The sequence below is a fragment of the Corvus brachyrhynchos genome, unplaced genomic scaffold (assembly GCF_000691975.1).
Source record: "Corvus brachyrhynchos isolate BGI_N302 unplaced genomic scaffold, ASM69197v1 scaffold191, whole genome shotgun sequence".
NCBI classification, from domain to species: domain Eukaryota; kingdom Metazoa; phylum Chordata; class Aves; order Passeriformes; family Corvidae; genus Corvus; species Corvus brachyrhynchos.
In genome coordinates this window covers 3,648,573-3,667,011 of record NW_008236487.1, presented here as the reverse complement: position 1 = coordinate 3,667,011, position 18,439 = coordinate 3,648,573, and the positions used below count along the sequence as shown (strand labels likewise).

Here is an 18,439-nt window from a genome sequence, read left to right as displayed (position 1 = left end):
TCCAGGAGGGAAAAGAAGAGCACAGCTGTTCTGCAGCAAATAATCCTAGAACCTTACATCCACTTCAAACTTCACAGCAAGAGCTTTACCAGCACCAGTCTAAAAATGAAACAAAATATCTTTATACCAGCAAAGGCATTTTTTTTCTGGAAGTACGAGGATATTCTATTTTGGCCTCTTTGAAAGATGTACAAAACATGCTATATCCCTCATGTTGTTTTCATACCCAGAATAAGTTTAATATAATGAGGGGATAAATCAAACTGTTAAGTCCTAGTTTAAAAAAAACAAAAAGTCAGTAATTTATTGGTAATATATGAAAGCTCTGTCTAGCTCCTTTAGTCAACTATCTCCAAGTCAAGAGTCACAGATGTTAAGAGCTGTTACAATGCCAAGTTAATTTCCTGAAAATGAGTGCCTGAGGTTGGATGAAGAAGAATCTTACCAGTGTTCAACAAGACTGATAAAAAAGAAAAACAGAGCTTAGAGGAGATAAGGGTAAAGGTGATAATCATGGAAAGAAGGAAAATTGGGTATTTTTCTTTTCCTCAATAATAGCTCAGCTGATCATAAACACCATAATGCAGATATTCCTGAGAAATGATTCCTTGGCATGCTCGTTCTTTTTTCCTGTGCTCTCTACAGGGATGATGCTTCCACAAGACATCACAGAACTCCCACACTGCGCCATAGTTCTTGCTTCCAGAGGAAATCTGGCTGTTTTATATACAAATAATCCATCAGCCCCACAAGTTGGAATGGGAATTAATTAGAATAACAGAGAATCCCTAAGGATACTACCACAACAAAGCAAACAATAATACTGAACCGGTTCATTACTGTTTCTGGCCAGCTGAACATTTTTTCAGATACAAAATGCCCAAAAATAAATAATTTGGGCTTGGATTTCCTGATATACACTCAGAAAACTATCTGCAGAATAAGGAGGTTTTTTTCTACAAAAAACTTTTCTTTGAAGAGAGATCTTTTTATGAAAGAAACTTTCTGACCACTTCCATCACTGGTCTTCTTCAAACTTCCTTCAGGTATTTCCAGATATAAGGAGTACTCCAAAACCTCACATCAAGGCTGGAGGCAGGACAAAGCCAGGGTTGTCAAGCAGCCAATACCAAGACCCAAAACCACCAGAGAACCACCTGGTGTGACCTCTTGTACTAATTGACCCAGACACCCTTAAAGTGGGACTAATTTCTGCTTGGCTGAAAGTTATAATGAACAACCACATGCAGACTTGACTCCAACTCTCTAGTCCATTCTTTTCCTTGCTATTCTAATTCCCAAGATGTAGGGGTTGTTTATATTTCTAATATGAATACGTGTGGATTTATCTTCCTGCTCCTGGTGTTGTACTGCTTGTTGTTTTTATTTAAGGTACCACTTATATCAGTATCTCTTCAAGATCGAGTTTACACACTGTAATCAAATAATCTTTAATATGTTTAAAGAGCTAGTATTTTATTTTTGCCATGCTGCTGCCAGGCAGTATTCCCAGTCCTTGCATAGTTACAGCAGCTCTTCTCCATACTCTGGGACTTGTTTAGTCATTCACAACTCTGAAAAAGGGCTATAAAAGAGAATCAGTAATGTGTTAAGCCAGCCAGACAGCAGAGTGAGTGCCAAGAGCTGAAGAGCTGGGCATATCACTCCAGAGATCAGCAAAAAAGTTTCAGTTTGCCTCCTTTCTTCTCCAAAGACACAGGATGTTCAGGTCACATTTCCGACCCATAGTTTTGCCATCATGCACCTTGAAGTTTAGTACTTTTGCTTTGACTTTCATCAAATGTTAGAGTCAGCAGGTATGTCTTCTCACAAAGTCGAATTACGTTTTTGAAGAAATTCCTGGGAATTGAAACCATGCAGTTCTGCACAGCTTTATCCTTAACTGTGACTGTGTAAATCTTTCCTTCTTGCAATCCTTCTTTCCTCATTACATTTGAGTCTTGAGTCACTGAGCAATTGTTTCAGACTCAGAATCTCAAGTATTTCTCATCTTTTCTTCACTCTGATTGGTGTCATCTGTAATAAAATAAAGTATATTTCCAAGAACTAAAATATGAAGTGAAACACAATGAGCTAAAAACAAAAGTTAAAGAGCGTGTACACTTTTTCTGTTCTTCCTAACTCAGTCATTCTCAGGCTGAACCAAGGGAAAACAATTGGCACAACTTAAAAAGGACTCTAATAATGGCCGGTAGCAGTATATATCTGGAACCTTTCACCTTCAGAATGGATTTGGTCCAGATTGAGAGCAATTTAAAAGAAATATTGACTTCTGGATGCTTAGTGACCTGTGTAAAAATGAATTAATAATCCCAGCTGTTTCCTACAGGACATCACTAAAAGTGTCAGTGCTGTTGCCAGACCAAACGGCCCCTTCATTGAAAGGTGTAAAAGATTTTTCACTTCATTTATCAATACAGCACGCATAAATAGGTCACAGACTAGCCAAAGAAACTGAAATCTTTCCAAGTCCCTGGCAGATTTTGCTATATCCTGCAATCCATCACTTAGTCTACACATGTAGGGACAAGCAGCCTGTGTGTTCATGTGTGGGATATTGAGTTGGATGGCAAGTGACCAACATCCTCAGGCTACTGAGAGTGAAAGATTATTGGACAGTCCCAAACTGAGACCGCTGGACCTCTCTGGATGGCAAGTGACCAACATCCTCAGGCTACTGAAAGATTATTGGACAGTCCCAAACTGAGAGCGCTGGACCTCTCCGGAATGAATGGACAGGTACAGCACAAAGAAAAAAGTGAGGAGTAGACAAAATATTGACTTTCTTTCCTACAACACAGCTGGACAATGCAGCGGAACTCATAATTTGTTGTTGGCAAAGGCCAGTAACCAATTGCTATTCAGTAGAACACAGGCTATAAATGGAGGGAAGTGATATATTTCCTGAAGGTAGCTCTTGGAGGTGTCAGGGATAGGTCAGAGAAAGAAGAAACATCAGCATTTACACAGGTGTATGTGAAAATTCTGGTTTTACTGAAAGAGCTGTTCAGTTATAAAAAGAATGTTTTGGCAGTACAGTACAGTTTTCTTAAGCTATTTGCAGACGGTTAAAAATACATTATGATCCAAGACTTTAAAAGTCCAGTGAAAAACGAGTAATAGTTCAAATCAACATCTGCATTTTTTAATTAGCTAAATGATTTTAAAAAGCTTTCGCGAAGAAATGGGTTTTACATGTCTTTTTCTCCCTTTTAAATTTTTTTAACAATTAACTTAAGCTCTTGAGGAGTTTGTCCTCTTCAACTGAGGTTAAAATGAGAAGCTGGAATGGGGTGGCAGAAGAGCTTATATACCACTTGCTTTCCTATGCTCTAAACTTCAGAATAGCACAAGAAATAGCATTTGTCAGCAACACCTAAAAGAGTCATAAAAGCAGGAATAGAAATGAGAATTTCCAGGTTTCCAATTAGCTTTTAGCACATTTCCAATGTGACTGTGGGGACATCACTTTTTTCCATGTGCAAAATGAAGAGGGCAGCTACTCAAAAATACCATGCAAAAAGAAATTAATTTTTATTGGTGAAACTATTTCACACCCTTTGCAAGCCACAAATGAAGGGCACTACTGACTACATACATATTTTACCAAGAGAATGTGTATTGTATTGCCATCATTATCAATATCTAGTAACTAACAGAGTATTTCAAAGGATCTTCAATTTATGTATGATATTAAGCTGCACGAGAAGAGGAAACCCAGCACTTTATGTCATGGTTCAAATGACATGATAGCACTGAACCTCCACTGGAACCCTGAAAAAAATCCTTTTCTCACTCTGGGTAGGGTCTTAACCATGAATAAAGACAATATGGGTCAGAACACCTCTTGCAACTTCAGGCATCTTCAGACAGTAGATAGAAAACCTCTGTCTGACTGCTGTTAAAAGCTCCTGTAACCATGTCAGGAAGACCAAAAGACTCTTCCAGGCTTCATTCTTCTTAACCCAAAATAACTGTCTCAATTAGGCAGATTAGTCATCAAGCATGAAGGTAACTGAAGTTTGGTGAAATAAATCCTGCAATAAAAAGCTGGGAAACTGGGAAAAAGGCTGTTTTCAGGAAGATGATTCTTGTGTTGTTTTGACACTGAGCTGAGTACCTCTAAAAGCCTATGAATATCAACCCCTCACAATACTAATTCTAGCCTGAGACTTTGACATCTAAGGAAGTGAATCAAAATAATGAGGCCCCCACTTGCTACATGCATATGATGAGTAAGTAAATGAAACCATGATAATTAGAAACCCAAATGCAGGCAAAAAGTTGCACATAGGCTGTGCATCTCTCTTTTTATTTTTTCCCCTCAGGCACTAGCTTATCTTGGCCAAACCTTCCTCTCTACGAGTTCAGAGATATTTTAATTTTGAACTTCAAATGGAGTGCAAATAAAACACCAAACAAACTTAGGATGTTGCACAATTGTCAGTGGGGCCCATTTTAATATTTAATGACCTGGACACCTGTGACTATTGCTAAAAATAAAAAGAATTAATTTAAAAGGAATTATTGACATAATATAACACATGATAGTCTGTTAATAAAAATGCATACTTCTAATTGAATGCTGGCACCTAGCCACCAACTAAGCATAACTTCAAAAGCAACAGCTGGGAAAGCATCTTTTAGATTTTAATTACAGTAGCTCGTAAGCCACTTATCTTTTCAACTTTTTTCTTCAGAAAGCATTTCTGTTTCATAAGAGTGAGTTCAAAGGTATTTACAACATGTAGGGTAAGAGAACTAACTCTGACATAGTCAAACTTCACTTGTAAATTTGAATTCTGGACTAAGACAACTATTCTCAGCTTTGAAGTGTGAGTCTCATTTGAGCCCAAAAGAACACAGGATTTGGGCTCGCTGCTCAGGATTTTTTGTTCCTTTTTTATCTGTAGATGCAGGATAAGAATTTTTATCATATTTGTTCTATTATTTGTATTTTAGCATTATGTCAGGGCTGCCACTAAAACTGAGGCTGAATTATGCAAGTATTTTACTATTCAGATACATAGTGAGCACACATAATCTCAGATGATTCAGTCATGAAAGAGAGAAGGAACTATTGAAGAGTTTGGGAAATGGGCATGGAGACAGACCTGAGTCCTGAAAAGTGATAAATTCTGTAGCTGCATCCAGAAAACTGTTTTGCTTGTGTTTAGGAAAATTATGGAGGACTATATATTATTAAAACTCTAAGTTAAAATTATTTGCTAGACTGGCTACATGCCTTGGCATTTTTGCAGAACAGGCCCAGAGGAAGTTATGACTCATTTGTTCTAATATCTGAAGTCTTATAGTCTATGATGCTACTCTAGATTTCCTCCACCACCAAAGAGACACAGAGAAAGTGAGACAGAAAGAAACAGCCACTGAATGGCTCTTGCCGCTGAATGCCTCTCCCGAAACTAAAAGAGGTTTCTGCAGCCCACCTCTGTCCACTGACTCAAGAAATCCAGATAATTTCTTTAGATTAAGCACCAGCATTTTAACTAGCTAAAATTAAACTAACTCAATCCTGCCTCCAATGTCTTTGGGTCTGTGGAAAAACGCTCTGCCAAAACCTGGGAAATTAATTGTCCATCTGTGATTTGAAACAAGAAGTTCACCCCCAAGACTCTCATCCCTCTCTTCCCCTGATATGCAAAGACATTTATGCAAGCTGAAGTGTTTTTGTTGTTAGAAATGATACAAACCAAAATAATGTTTATTTTTTCACTTACACAGTTAATAGAAAGAAGCTGTGACTATAGAGGCCTTATAAAAAGCAAAGTCATCTCCTTTAAAAACACACACAGAGACATCCATGAATTGTAACATATTAGCAGATAACCATCAGGAAAAGATTATTGGAGCCAGTTAATAACTACATCTGCCTTAATCAGGAGGACCTTTGAAGAAGAGTTCCTACAACGTTGCAGACCCAGTGAGGACATGTAGCACAAGCAACAGGCCAAAATAAGTCTATTTCCTTAAAGAGAGATTAATTCATGAAATGGAATAGATGAATTGGCAAGTGTTGTGGAAGGGGACTAAACTCTACACTTACACCAAAGGATACAAAAAAGAAAAGTTAATAAAGAACTTGTGATCCAGTGTAAACAGGATGACTGGAGTTTATTAATCATAAATGAAGGTGATGAGCAGTTCAGGAGGCATATAAATGAACAGCAATGTTGTTGAAAGGTCAGAACCTTTCAATAGTGAGCTGTCTCTGCTCCTTTCAAAATACCTTTCTAAGTTTAGGGTCAGAAAACATCACAAATGCAACTACTAAATCTGAAGGATGCTTTACAACATTTTAGTTTTGTCCTGTCCCTCTTGTTTAATAGCTTTGGGTTTAGAAGCTCAAATAACTTGGTAGTTAGGTTTTCAGGGGATTCAACAGAAGCATTTTAACACAGGTAACAGCTGCAAAAGCAATAAGATTCCCTTTCCAAGAGTTTGACCTTCTGCTTCATTGTAATTACAGTCACTAGGCTAATCCTGTGGTAAAGGATTGGAATCATAAAATTTATTCTTTGTGTTATGGATGCCGGTATCCTCCACCCTGTGCTGAGGTTACTGCAGAATAGGGATCCAGTTTTAAAGGCTCCTATTTCCACTCTGAGATAATTTTTTTCTCAATTTACTAACATCTCCATCTTTGGAATGTGGGCTCAGTCCTTCTAAAGGCAACCTTTACTGTACTATGCAAATTGTGCTTTTAAAATTAAAATAAACAATTACATTTGTATACATGTCTTCCTTTGCACAAATATTGAGGGAAGGGGGAGAGATTTCTAATGGCAAACATCCATTTAGATGTCAAAGAGAGTTTTGTATGTCCACTAAATTAAAACATCATTTGCTGTCAAGCCTTAAAGATTTCGGCATTTCTTCTGATTTCTATTTATGATAGCTCCCAGGGGACATGCTGTGAAGTACTTTTGCCTGCTTTAGGCCCAATTGCATGTGACAAATGCATTAGCTTTTAATACCAGAAGTGGACGTATAATTTGATGAAGTACGTCTTTAAGCCATCAGCTGTTGTCTGCCACCAGCTTTTTACAAAGGCACTTTAAACAAGACCACCCCCAGCTGCCTTGACAATCAAATCTCTTTTCCCCCTGTAACCAGACCAAAGCCAGCTCGAAATCAGCAGAAAGGCTTCAAATGGGGTTTGGATCAAGACTGTAAAGCAAAAAAATTCCTAGAACTCATTCTGTTATGTCCTTTTCATGGGAAAGCGGATTGTTCCCTGGTGCACAAGGGCTGTGTTCATGGCTCTGGTTCTGCACAGGTAAGGACCTGCACAACATTTCCAGGCTGATATAGGCAGCCACATCACTCCCATGGAAACAAGTTCCCTGCTGGGCTGTCCAGTGCCAAATTCCCCTGCAGTGTGTCTCTGCACATCACTGAGCACCCTCCCTAACCCATCATACCCCTGCAGCTGCTGCCATGAGCTCTTCGTGATTCCTCTGAGTTCACTTGTGTTTTTCCAAAGGTCATGCTACAGCTTGCACCACGTGTGAGGAACCAGCATCAATGTATATTCATGGATTTGACCACCTCAGTAAAAGTACAGCTACTTCAGAGATCTGCCAATTTTTTCATTACAGCACACGACAACAGCATATAGTCTTTGTTTTTAGCCCCACTAAATATATAAACACATCTTAAAGTATATGTTAATTATTAAGGTATCTGTTTGACTCGCTGAACAGCTGAAAACCACCTCATTAAATCTTTCTTTTCTTGTCTTTTGATTTTTCATTTTTCAGTAGCCAGCTGTACACCTTCCGAATTACCACGGTGACATGCTAAACAACAAACTTTCTTTACTGTTCCAATTAAACAATTAATTAATGCCTATGGTACAAAAATAAATAAGAAACTAAGGAGAAACAGAACATCAGCAATGAGCAGTGGGTTTGATTTATTTTATCCACTCTGGTTTATGAAACCTTTTTTGGGAAGCTGCTATAGTCTTATCACTGTATTTTCATAGCTTCCATTCTGCTGATATGTTTTTATCTAAGCCAGTCAAATACCAAAAGTATCCAATACTGCAGATTACATTACTTGATGACTGTTTCGGTTATTTGCTAAATAATTTATCTAACAAAGCTGCAGAATCTAGTCAAATGTAGCAAAACACTGCTCATCACATAAATTGTTTGATAAAAAAATGAAATAATTGTTGAAGGGTATATTGTGACATACAGAATTTGGATTATGTTGTTGCATACCTGAAATATATGACAGTTTAAAGACTAAAAAAGCTTTTGGATTATTTGGGTCTAAAAGCAGATCCCACTTGCAGAGATTAGTGCAGACGAATTAAGAACTGGAGCTTCAGTTTGGAAAAATCACCCCTCGTTGCCATTTGCAGATGCCTGAATAACAACAGTTGAGTTCTGTTGGATGGTACTGAAATTCAATTCCTGCTATTAACATATGTATCTTTCTTAGTATTCTAGTGGAAACAGCAGCAATAGTTTTTCTTCACTGAAAAATTAAAGGACATACCTAACTACAGCAGCTATGTCATCAATACTCCACATGAACAGTTTTAAAATTTTAGGAGAGTCTAAAATATGATTTTATCTACTGACTTACTGCAGCAGCAGGGGAAATCAAATCACCCCTGAATGTCTTATTAGAGCAATCTCTCTTTGACACTTTTCTACATCTTACTTTTACATCTTCAGTGCATTTTTTAAAATTAAAAGAGGGATTTACAACTAAAAATATTTTAAGAAATAATCACATTAGTGCTTTCTGTAAAAAGAAATTAGATGCGAAGTACGAAAAAAAAGAGAACTCTGGGACTGTAAGGTGAACTACATCTCTATTTTGCTTAAAACCTAGAGAGTTGTTTCCTCTGTAGATTGCAGGCAAGTAGGTCTTTAGTCACAATTTCTTCTCTTTCAATTCCTTTTTCAGACTGGTTATTTTTAAGAAGTTCCATCTTGTGCCTTATTTCCCTTCACAGCACAAAATGCTTGGTGTATGTTCTTTTTCCCCCAAACAACATATTCTAAATCAGGTCAAGTGCCTACCTTGGTTTTTCCTCTATCCCATTGGGGCGAGGCGGCTTCTTGGAGAAGCTCGGTGCTGCTGCAATGCTTTAGCACGTTATTTAGGTACATCTTCCAATGATGTGTGATGCCAGAGCCCTTCCCTTACAGACTCTATGAATTGGCACCTCTAGTTATTGCCATTGCTTGTGTTATTCCCTTCTCCCCTCCACTCCCACTGCCAGGGCAACCGGGCAGTCCTTTCTTCTAAGCTGCAAGGTTTTATTCACGTGGATGGGTGTCCATGCTCTGCATCCTTAAGGAATACAGTGACTGAGCATTCCTGTTGACCAAGATTGCTACATGGAGGTTCAGCCCAAGGCAGAGCTTTGTGCAAGAGCTGTGAGAGGAAACAACAGTGGAATGCAGGGGATTTGTGAGGTCCTTGGATTCACTAAATCCCCAGAAGCTCATAATGGCCTTCTGAAAGAAATTTTACAGGCTAAATTATCTCCTAAAGTCATTTGTAATAACAGTTTAATACCTGATTAATAGGACTAACTTGAATTGTCAGGAGCATGGACTTGGTCATGTAATATGTCATATCTATCTACTATGATCCCCAAATTCTCTTTCATTTTTTCCTTAAAAAGGAATTGAAAGCTTTCTCACAGGGAAGAAGAGACCAACCTGATAAAGGGGACACCACTCTTGTTCTTTTTATGAGATGATCGCAGAATGGCTGAGAAATTTTGAAGGAATACTGCAAAATATTACAAGTTCTTTTAGTCTCACTTTTAAAGTGATAAATTAAAAGCTGCTGGAAAATCATGATCCATTTTCACCTAGCCCGAAGTGGAGTACCAGTGATGAATCAGTTTGCAGAACATAACCTCATACCTGTACCATATTGACTGCTAAAACTGAGGTGTATAGCTTATTTACATACCAGCAAATTATATTTATTTATTTTATTTTTTAATAGAAATGGAAACACATATTAAAAAAAAAAATAAATAAAATCTTGCGAAGCAAAAGCAAGACTATGCAGGAATGATTCCAGAAGCTGACTGCTCCCTGTGATTTGACAGAATCACATGCCAAAGTCACTTACTGATTAGGAGCAGAGATTTACAACATTTATAGGATCAGGGATTACTTTTGTTATGGGAAGAATTCAATTTAGTTTTACAGTTCATTGGGGTACATTTTTAATGATGATGTTATTATAACAACATATTTCTTTGGAACATATCAATTCAATTTAAAAATTATGTAGGATTTTACTGAGATATTTTGTTACGAATACATAATTTTATCACTGGCTAACATGGTGAAGAAGTGAAAAATTAATGTTTTGAGAAAGCTAGAATACATGTTTAGGCAAAAAAAAATTTAAATGCAAATTTTTCATCTTGATATCAGATCAAATCAAACTGATTTGAAATCAAATCAAAGCAAAGAATTTTCTTACGGAATGGAAATTCATTCACTTCTAATTAGACTGGTACATCAAAAGGAATAAAGGTCTACTTGACAAAGATTTTGTTGTTTTTTCTTGTGATTGTGATTACCTTAGGATCAAAGCTCTACACAGAAATCACTTTAAAGCATGCTTTTAGGTTAAGTATAAAACAGCATGTTGATGAAGAAGCAATGCTCTTTCCTTTTAATACTATTGCTGTTTTAATCTTTTCTCTAAGAAAAAACCCACAACCAAACAAACTGAAAAATTGTAAATCTTGCTGCATTTTTCTCTGGATCCATACATTCCTTTCTTACTCTTACAGGCATGTGATAGTCTATACATCCCAGAACTTTCAAAAATCTCTTTGTATAGCAAATTCTCAGCATTATGAAAAGTCTAACTCACCATTTCTTAGAGAGCAGTTCCAAACTTTTAGCTATCACATGGAGATTTGTACTCATTTGATACAGAAAACCAAACAACCACATTAATCACAAAAGTGTATTTCCCTTTAGCCTTTTGCTTGAGGCAAGTCACTTCTCACTGATCAACCACACCTCTATGCTTAGGAATGCATCCTCTATACTTCATTTAAATCCACTGATGCTAAAAGTTTTTTCAAAGGCACAAAGAATACGATTTCCCCCATATCATCTCCTCATAAGAAGCAAAGCACGGGTCTTGCGTAGAATTTCCAGTCTCGTTTTCCTGATTGCTTTTCTCCTCTCAACATTGTCTTCAGAACTGCATGGCAACAAGGGCAGCCACAGACTGCAGCAGGCTGTCAGAGAGGTGCTCAAGATCCAACCTCAGCAACATGATCTGCCAACACATGCTCTGAGCAGTGACACAGACTAGAGCCACCAGAGCTCTCTTCAAACTAAAACAGGCCATGAATTTAGCTAAATATTAGTTTCTAAGAACTGTTTTCCTGACCAACCTCACTGCTCAGGAAGAAGAAGCTTAGGTTTTTTGTTTATTTGTCTGTTTGGGGCCTTTGTTTGTGGTTTTGTCTTTGCTTTGATTTGTAGCTTCATTTTTTGTTTTTCTCTCAGGTTTTGCTCTCCTTCTGCTATTTCCTGTACTTTTCGAGCCTCCCAATACCTTGACATATTTATCTCAGAGGAATTCTTCACCATTGGTGCAGGGTTAATTTTTAAAGGAGAAAAAGGAGTGCTTTTTAGTTTTTATTGATATTCTGCCTCCTGGATAGCTGATGATCATTAGCATTGGCCTAAAGGTTCTTCTGTCTTTCATGTGGCTTAGGGCTCATTGACTATCTCTTGCTAGTTATGCTCCAGCTGTCATATCTACTGCTCTGCCACAGTTCTGGAGCTGGCAAAACAAAAGCTTTGCCTCTGCCTAAGCTACAGCAACTCAGAGTATTAAATTATTCCACAGATGAAGGTGGATTCACACTTACGTTTCAGATGGTGAAGTGGAGGGTCTGAGTTGCAAGTAAATATCACCTATTTCTGCTGCTCCTGCCACAGAGGCAAGAATTGTCAGTAATAGAGCTGTGACAAACAGCTGGGTGGTACTTTAAAGCACTGCAAATGTTTATTCAAAGACAGCAGATCAGAACCCTACAGTGTAGTTAGCTGCACATTTCTTCTTCTGCTGACTTAACTAAGATAATGTGAATTATAACGCTATTTCCAGCCATGGTCATAAATATGTTAGAGATATTATTATAAAATAATAATGAAAAAAGGAGCCATCTTCAAAGCCCTCTTGTTGACTTCCCCTCAAACCTGATATTTATGGATTTTGCTAAAATTTCACAAAACCCAATTGCACGACATAATCCACTTATTACTCTTCAAATGCATCCATTTTGTTCTACAAATTGCAGAAGCCTCATTTAGAGACTAAGGAAAGCTCTTTCCTGATTAATTTCTGGCAAAATTTTCAGTGCTTTTTTCTAGCCCTCTGCTATTCTGAGCCCCTAGATTAGAAACATATTATTCTGATAGCTTCAGTGTGATTCAACTGTTGTGAATAGGCCTGCATTTTTACATCTGAAGCAAAAGCAATCTTTGCTCAACTAACACTTTATGAAAATCAACTAATACAGAAGAAAAACTGATTTTTATACTTGGGGAATTTGAGGAACCCCAAGCATTGTCCCCATGCCTACTCCCAAACAAGGGTCTTTTAGCCTTTTTAACATAAAAAATAGCTTCATGCTTGGCTCATTACAGAGAAACCACTGCAGATTAAACCTCTCTATCAATTACAAGCAGCTGAACATCCTTTAGCATCAAACAGAATGACAAAAAGCTACACTATAATGAGTAATGGCTAAGGCCAATTGCGATTTAATTATGTAGATGACTTAACATCCTTTCATTGATGTTATCTGTGTGTTTCAGAATGAAAGCTATCATGCACTGCTCTGCTTCAGCTCTTACAGTAGATGATAGCAGAAGCAAAAAGGAAGCCTTTCCAGAGAGAAATAGCAAAAACTAGAAAAATATACTGGCCCAGCAATACACGTCACACTTCACCATGCACCCATAACAGACAGGAGCTTCAACATTTTGTGGAAAAAGAAATTCAAGCATGACAGCTTACAGCGGGGAGGGAGCTTGAAAGAGAGAGTGACAACTGCAGCAGCAAGAGCCTATGGCATGAGCAGTTCCCATGAAGATGCCTGGTCCCTGCATTTTGTAAGTGGGAGATAAGAAGGACAGTGAAGTTAGTCATAACATGAGAGATATTTTAGATGGGAAGGACCTGGTAGGTCATCTGTCCATCCCCCTGCCTAGGCAGGATTATACTTTGCAGTATCTTCTCAAAAAGATTGTACAGAACAATTTCACATGAGCAGAGGAATGGAGTAAAGGACATAATAGATCTCTTCCATCTCTAACTTCTGCAAGTCAAGAGGTCCAGTCTGTAGCTGGTGTGAGGTGGCCGTGGGCACAAATACTGCAAGTGTTGTAAGAGAGGAAATTTGGAGGAAAATTCTACCCTCGGATCAAATAATGCAAGTGTATGCAAAACGTGGTGTTTGATGTTAGTGAGCACACAAATTACCCCATAAAGGACATTTTCAATTCAGTCATAAAGAGCGACCCCAGTTCTAGGGGCACGGTGCAGCATTTTTGTCAACTTGCATACGTGCCTCACATCTTTTAGACTGATAGATCTATAGTATTCAAAAGGATATATATGAGTTAGTTAAATTATTTCCATTAATGTTATTGATGAAATCCTGCAGTCACAATCATTTAACCTTCCAGTTTGAGACTGTAAAAACAAATATTACTCTAGGATGATGTTTACTTGTATTTTTACAGTAGGGCAATAACAAAGTTTGTTTAGCAACTATTATTTTTCCTGAATTTAATGAAAACAGCAGCACCTAAGAGTGTATCAGGTCAATATCAGAGGAGGGAGTGTAAGACATGCTTTTTTACACAAATCCTAGGTGAAATATTTCAGAATATGAAGAAAGCAGTAAATTATGTTTCCTTACAATTCTTATGAGAAGCACAAAGGAGGAGGTAAAACTTTGGAAAATGCAATTAAAAGAATATTTAAAATCCTTCCTCCAGGAAACCCTTACATGTGTTCAAAGCTAAGAATGAAGGGAGTCCTGCTGATTACACCTAACTCTAAATATAGTCATTTGCTGAATTTGAACATACAACCAATTAGAGAACAGAAAAAAAAAAAATAAAACAGACAAGCTGTTGGCTGGACAGAAAATAAATTGGTTTGTCAAGACAGGGCTTTGCAGAACTGAGAAATTTAAATCTGCCTCCATTCTGCATTCTCCCTCAACATTAGGTAATTTTTGGGGTCACTATAAAGTAATTGAACATAAAGGAAGACAAGTGGTGTTTCAAAATAGCATGAAGGCACACACATATTTTCTGCACAGAGAGCAGTATTAGCAAAAGGCTAAATCTGAAATGAGAAATGAAAATAGAAACCATCAGAACATCAGTGTTTTGTATTTAGCTGCCAATAGCATGAAGGAAAATAGCTGCCAAATTACGACCATCCAGTTGTAATCTGTGGATAAAATGTTACGATTGAGAATGGCATTCAAATGCGTAGATTACTGGTAGATTAAATTCACAAAATTAGAAATTGTAACTTACCAAAATGGCTTACATATCCAACATATGGGCTTACAGAAACATCTATATGGTCTAAATATGGGTACATGCCCTTGATGGAGCTCTGAAAGTTTCCCTGATTTCTCTCTTTGTTGTCATTTAAGTCTTTGTTAAATTTATATGTTGTAGATTAGAGTACTTTACAGTTGCTAGATTCAGCAGGTTTTCTTTTTCAATAACACTTTTTGATTTTGCACCTAATCCTATGGTAGCCTTTGAGTCTTGATTACAAATGCACAATCGATGTCATTGCAGTAGCTCAGCACTGATGTGTCGGAGGGAGCAGAGTCCTTTCTTAATTAGCACTTACCAAAGAGCAGCCAAGATTCTCTCTTCTACTTTGATGGTGGGGAACTGATCGTGTTGAAACAAAGCTTCACTTCTCATGGAGATAAATCCTCTAAAGAGAACGTTTCTGATATGTCCTCCAGAAACTTCATAGCTCCCTACCTTCACAGTGCAGAGCACACATGAGAAATGTGTGCTTTTCCAAGCAATATACACCAAAAAAAAAAATGGACACTTAACCAGATTCCAAAACATTATCAGATTATGTGTGTGATGAAATACCAGTCAAGTAGGTTGATTCACCCTATCAGTTCACATAGATTAACAGGTACAGAAATCACTTTCCAAAACAGTAGCTCCTAGAGAAACACCCTTGTTATTTCTGTCCTCATGTAGATATTTCTGTTATTAATGGCTAAAGAGATGCTTGCTTTGATGACCACTGCAGTTACCTGGAGTCTCAAAGTCAGCTCAGCCTTTTAGAGAGATGGCTGAGCACACATATCCACTACTAATTTTTGAGTCAAACCTGAATATCCACATATTCTTCAAGAGTCAGTTAACATTTACACAAGTACCACTGGGGTAGGCAATGTAATTCAATGACATGGGATCTGTTTTCAGCCACTGATTTTGTTTGTGACACTAGGCAGGATATTTTACACCTCCATGTCTATCTGTCTATCTCCTCTTTCCCACCTGGTCAGCTTTGTTTATTTAAATTCTATGCCCTTCCAAGTCAGGACTATTTCTCACCAGGTATTTGTATCACACTCACACTTTTCACTTGGGCTTTCATTCACAGATATTGCTGTATTATCAATAGAATTTACTTTTTTATTTACATTGGTGTCATAGAAAGAGAAGTGCAGATTCTACTAGGACAAGCATTGTGCCTACACAGAAGAAAAAGAAAGTCTGTTCTTATTAACTTTACTCTTCAAATAAATGTGATATCAAATAAATTATTTTCATACTACATGTTTCGGGGATTGGTTTTTGCATGGCATCAAATACTCTTTAGAAAAGCCTGTGAATGTGAACACAAACATGTTTAATAGTTCAATATAAAAACACAGTTTCTTTCTATTATCGCAAAGTCATGCAAAATTTTCTGTTCTTTCAGATACTCTTCTTTGTAAACAGCAGCAGCAACAAAATGAGAGAGAAGAGATTTAAGGGAGTATAGGCATTCACAGAGATTTAGCTCAGGTAATTTCCCAGAGCATTTTACAAAAGTCAGTCACACAAACTTCAGGAGCAAGGTCTAAGGTCTGTGAAGCAGAAGGTAGAAGTGGAATAGAGAAGGAATACTTTTTACATTCTTCTGAGAGGGTATTCATAATTTCATCAAGTATGTAGTGAGAAAGGAAAGGCATGTAAGTAGTTCCTAATAAATATACCAAACAATTTAGATTTCTTACCTTTCTGGAAAAAACATCTGGATTTTCAGACCAAATGCTTTGGTGACCTTACATCCTTTAGTCCACCCTGAGTCTATAACTGGGACCCCTAATTTTTCTCTTATGGAAATTTTCTCAGCAATTCTCTATCAGCACCAGCAAATCTTCTACATTCAAATATCACTGTGGTAACACTGAGGCGTCCATACAGCAAAAAGATCTCTTCCAAAAACGGTAAGTCACATGTTTTCTTTTTTTTATATACGTTGTTGAATCTAAAGCAGAGCCACCAGTATCCCTGCATGAAATCTAAAGAAAGCAGTGATATATTTCTCAGTGGAATCCTGCATATGCATAGTTTCATTTTAAAATCAGATATTTTGGTAGAAAAAGAATAGAAAGTCCTGATAGCGTCACCACATTGTTTGTTCTTATGTATCACCTTTGCCCTCAAAACCAGAGGGCAGCAGAAGATTGGAGGGCTCCACACCATTCAGCCTAATGTGCTTAATAAAGCGCTTCTGCTCCAACAAGCAGAAAAAAAGAGAAAGGAGGAAGGTGAAGATGCTGAAAAACAGGAGTCATTTGTACACTTTGGGATAGGTGATGTCAGAGCACTGTGTCTCATTGAGCAGTTCAAAAATGCGCTGGCAGATTAAGCCAGGCTTGGTTTGTCAGGATAAGTCAGGTAAGGATTTCTGTGTTCCTTTCTCGTCCCACTCCCCACACAGTTAAGTGAAGCCCTGATCCACTAGAGGCAATGTCCTGCCTATGCAAACTGCTGCAATATATCATTTTCAGTTCATTCTTTTTAATTACTTTTTTTTTCCTGCAGAAGATTTCTACAACTACAGACAATCTTAATCCTAATAAAGTGAACATTTAATAAATATTACTCGTGCAATTCTTAGAGGAGCCGTTGAGTTCTAAGATATAATTGCTTTATTTTAAGCTTTGGGATGTAGATGATAAAGTGAGCAGAGGTGATTCAGAGTAAGGGCAACACATTGCCACCTTTCTTGCTATGGAAAGACACTCTTCTGCAGTGCTTAAAATGTAGAGGAAAGTCTAGTGATTGATTAGGTAGTTAAGTGATAAGGAGGTATATCAGGCAGGGATGCAGAAAAGTACAGATGATAAGGACAATCAAGTATCCTCGATCTGAAAAAAATTACAGTGCTTTCTAATCATTTAAATTATATTTTTAAGTGAGAAAAATTTACTGCACTGAGTCTCTAATTCTCTACATACTGACTTTTTTCCTTTTTTTTTTTTTAAATAAAGACAAAAGCTATGGGAATTGTGTCCATTTTTTTCCAGTGGTGCAATGTTTCCTTGAAAAGAAAATTAGTGCATCATCAGACTTTCATTTGTCCATATAACATTCATATTCTTTGATCTCTTACTGGCATATTTTAATACGGATAATTATCTTCTTCTCCTGTTTTTTATAATACCATGTGGCATTCTATTATGTTATACATTATTAACAATATTATACATATAATACAATTCTGCCAAATCAGGTTGTGGAAGCTGTACAGTATCAGGTAGGCTATTAGGCTTCAAATTAATGATCTCTATAGGTCACAGGCACACTAAGGATACTCATAAAATATTTTCATTGTGATTTTCAGGACCTTGTACAATTATATTAATATTTCAGATATTTTATGCATTTTATGTTCAAAGGGGAGGGATCTTCATGATTAGATGACAACTCTCCATTTTCTCATTATTCAGCCTCCATTACCATAAAACCCTGTGCTGTGGCAATTCAGCTTTTACTTAAAGAGTATTTGCAACAAATTTCATTAATGTGTCAGAAGCTCTACTACTGATCTGGTTAGAGAGGTTGCTGCCAACCCATGAGCTTCTGTTACTGGGATGCCTTCAGATGAAGTTTCAAAACCTTTTTCTTGCTTCACTTTTGTTATGTTAGGACCAAAAAGACTCACCAATCCTTTTTAGCGTTTCTTTTTTTTGCCAGTTGTATAAGAAGTATTTCTTTCCTCACCCGTGAATACATGTTTAGCCTTTTGCTAATGGGCACTGTCATGAGGAGCCTTTTCGTACATGTTGGAACAGCTTCTACTGTTTTGTCTG

The 18,439-nt window shown here is 37.3% G+C and overlaps 1 long non-coding RNA gene across 2 annotated transcripts in view; it reads right to left on the bottom strand.

Annotated features, from left to right (window-relative positions):
- Nucleotides 1–18,439, bottom strand: part of LOC108444694 — a 216,227-nt gene that overhangs the window by 106,812 nt on the left and 90,976 nt on the right. The window contains exon 1 of one of the 2 annotated variants that reach the window (XR_001859330.1): nt 16,355–17,064. The exons of the other annotated variant lie outside the window; for it this stretch is intronic. This is a non-coding gene — a long non-coding RNA (uncharacterized LOC108444694). Of the gene's footprint in view, nt 1–16,354; nt 17,065–18,439 lie in introns of those variants that run through there. 2 annotated transcript variants of the gene reach the window in all.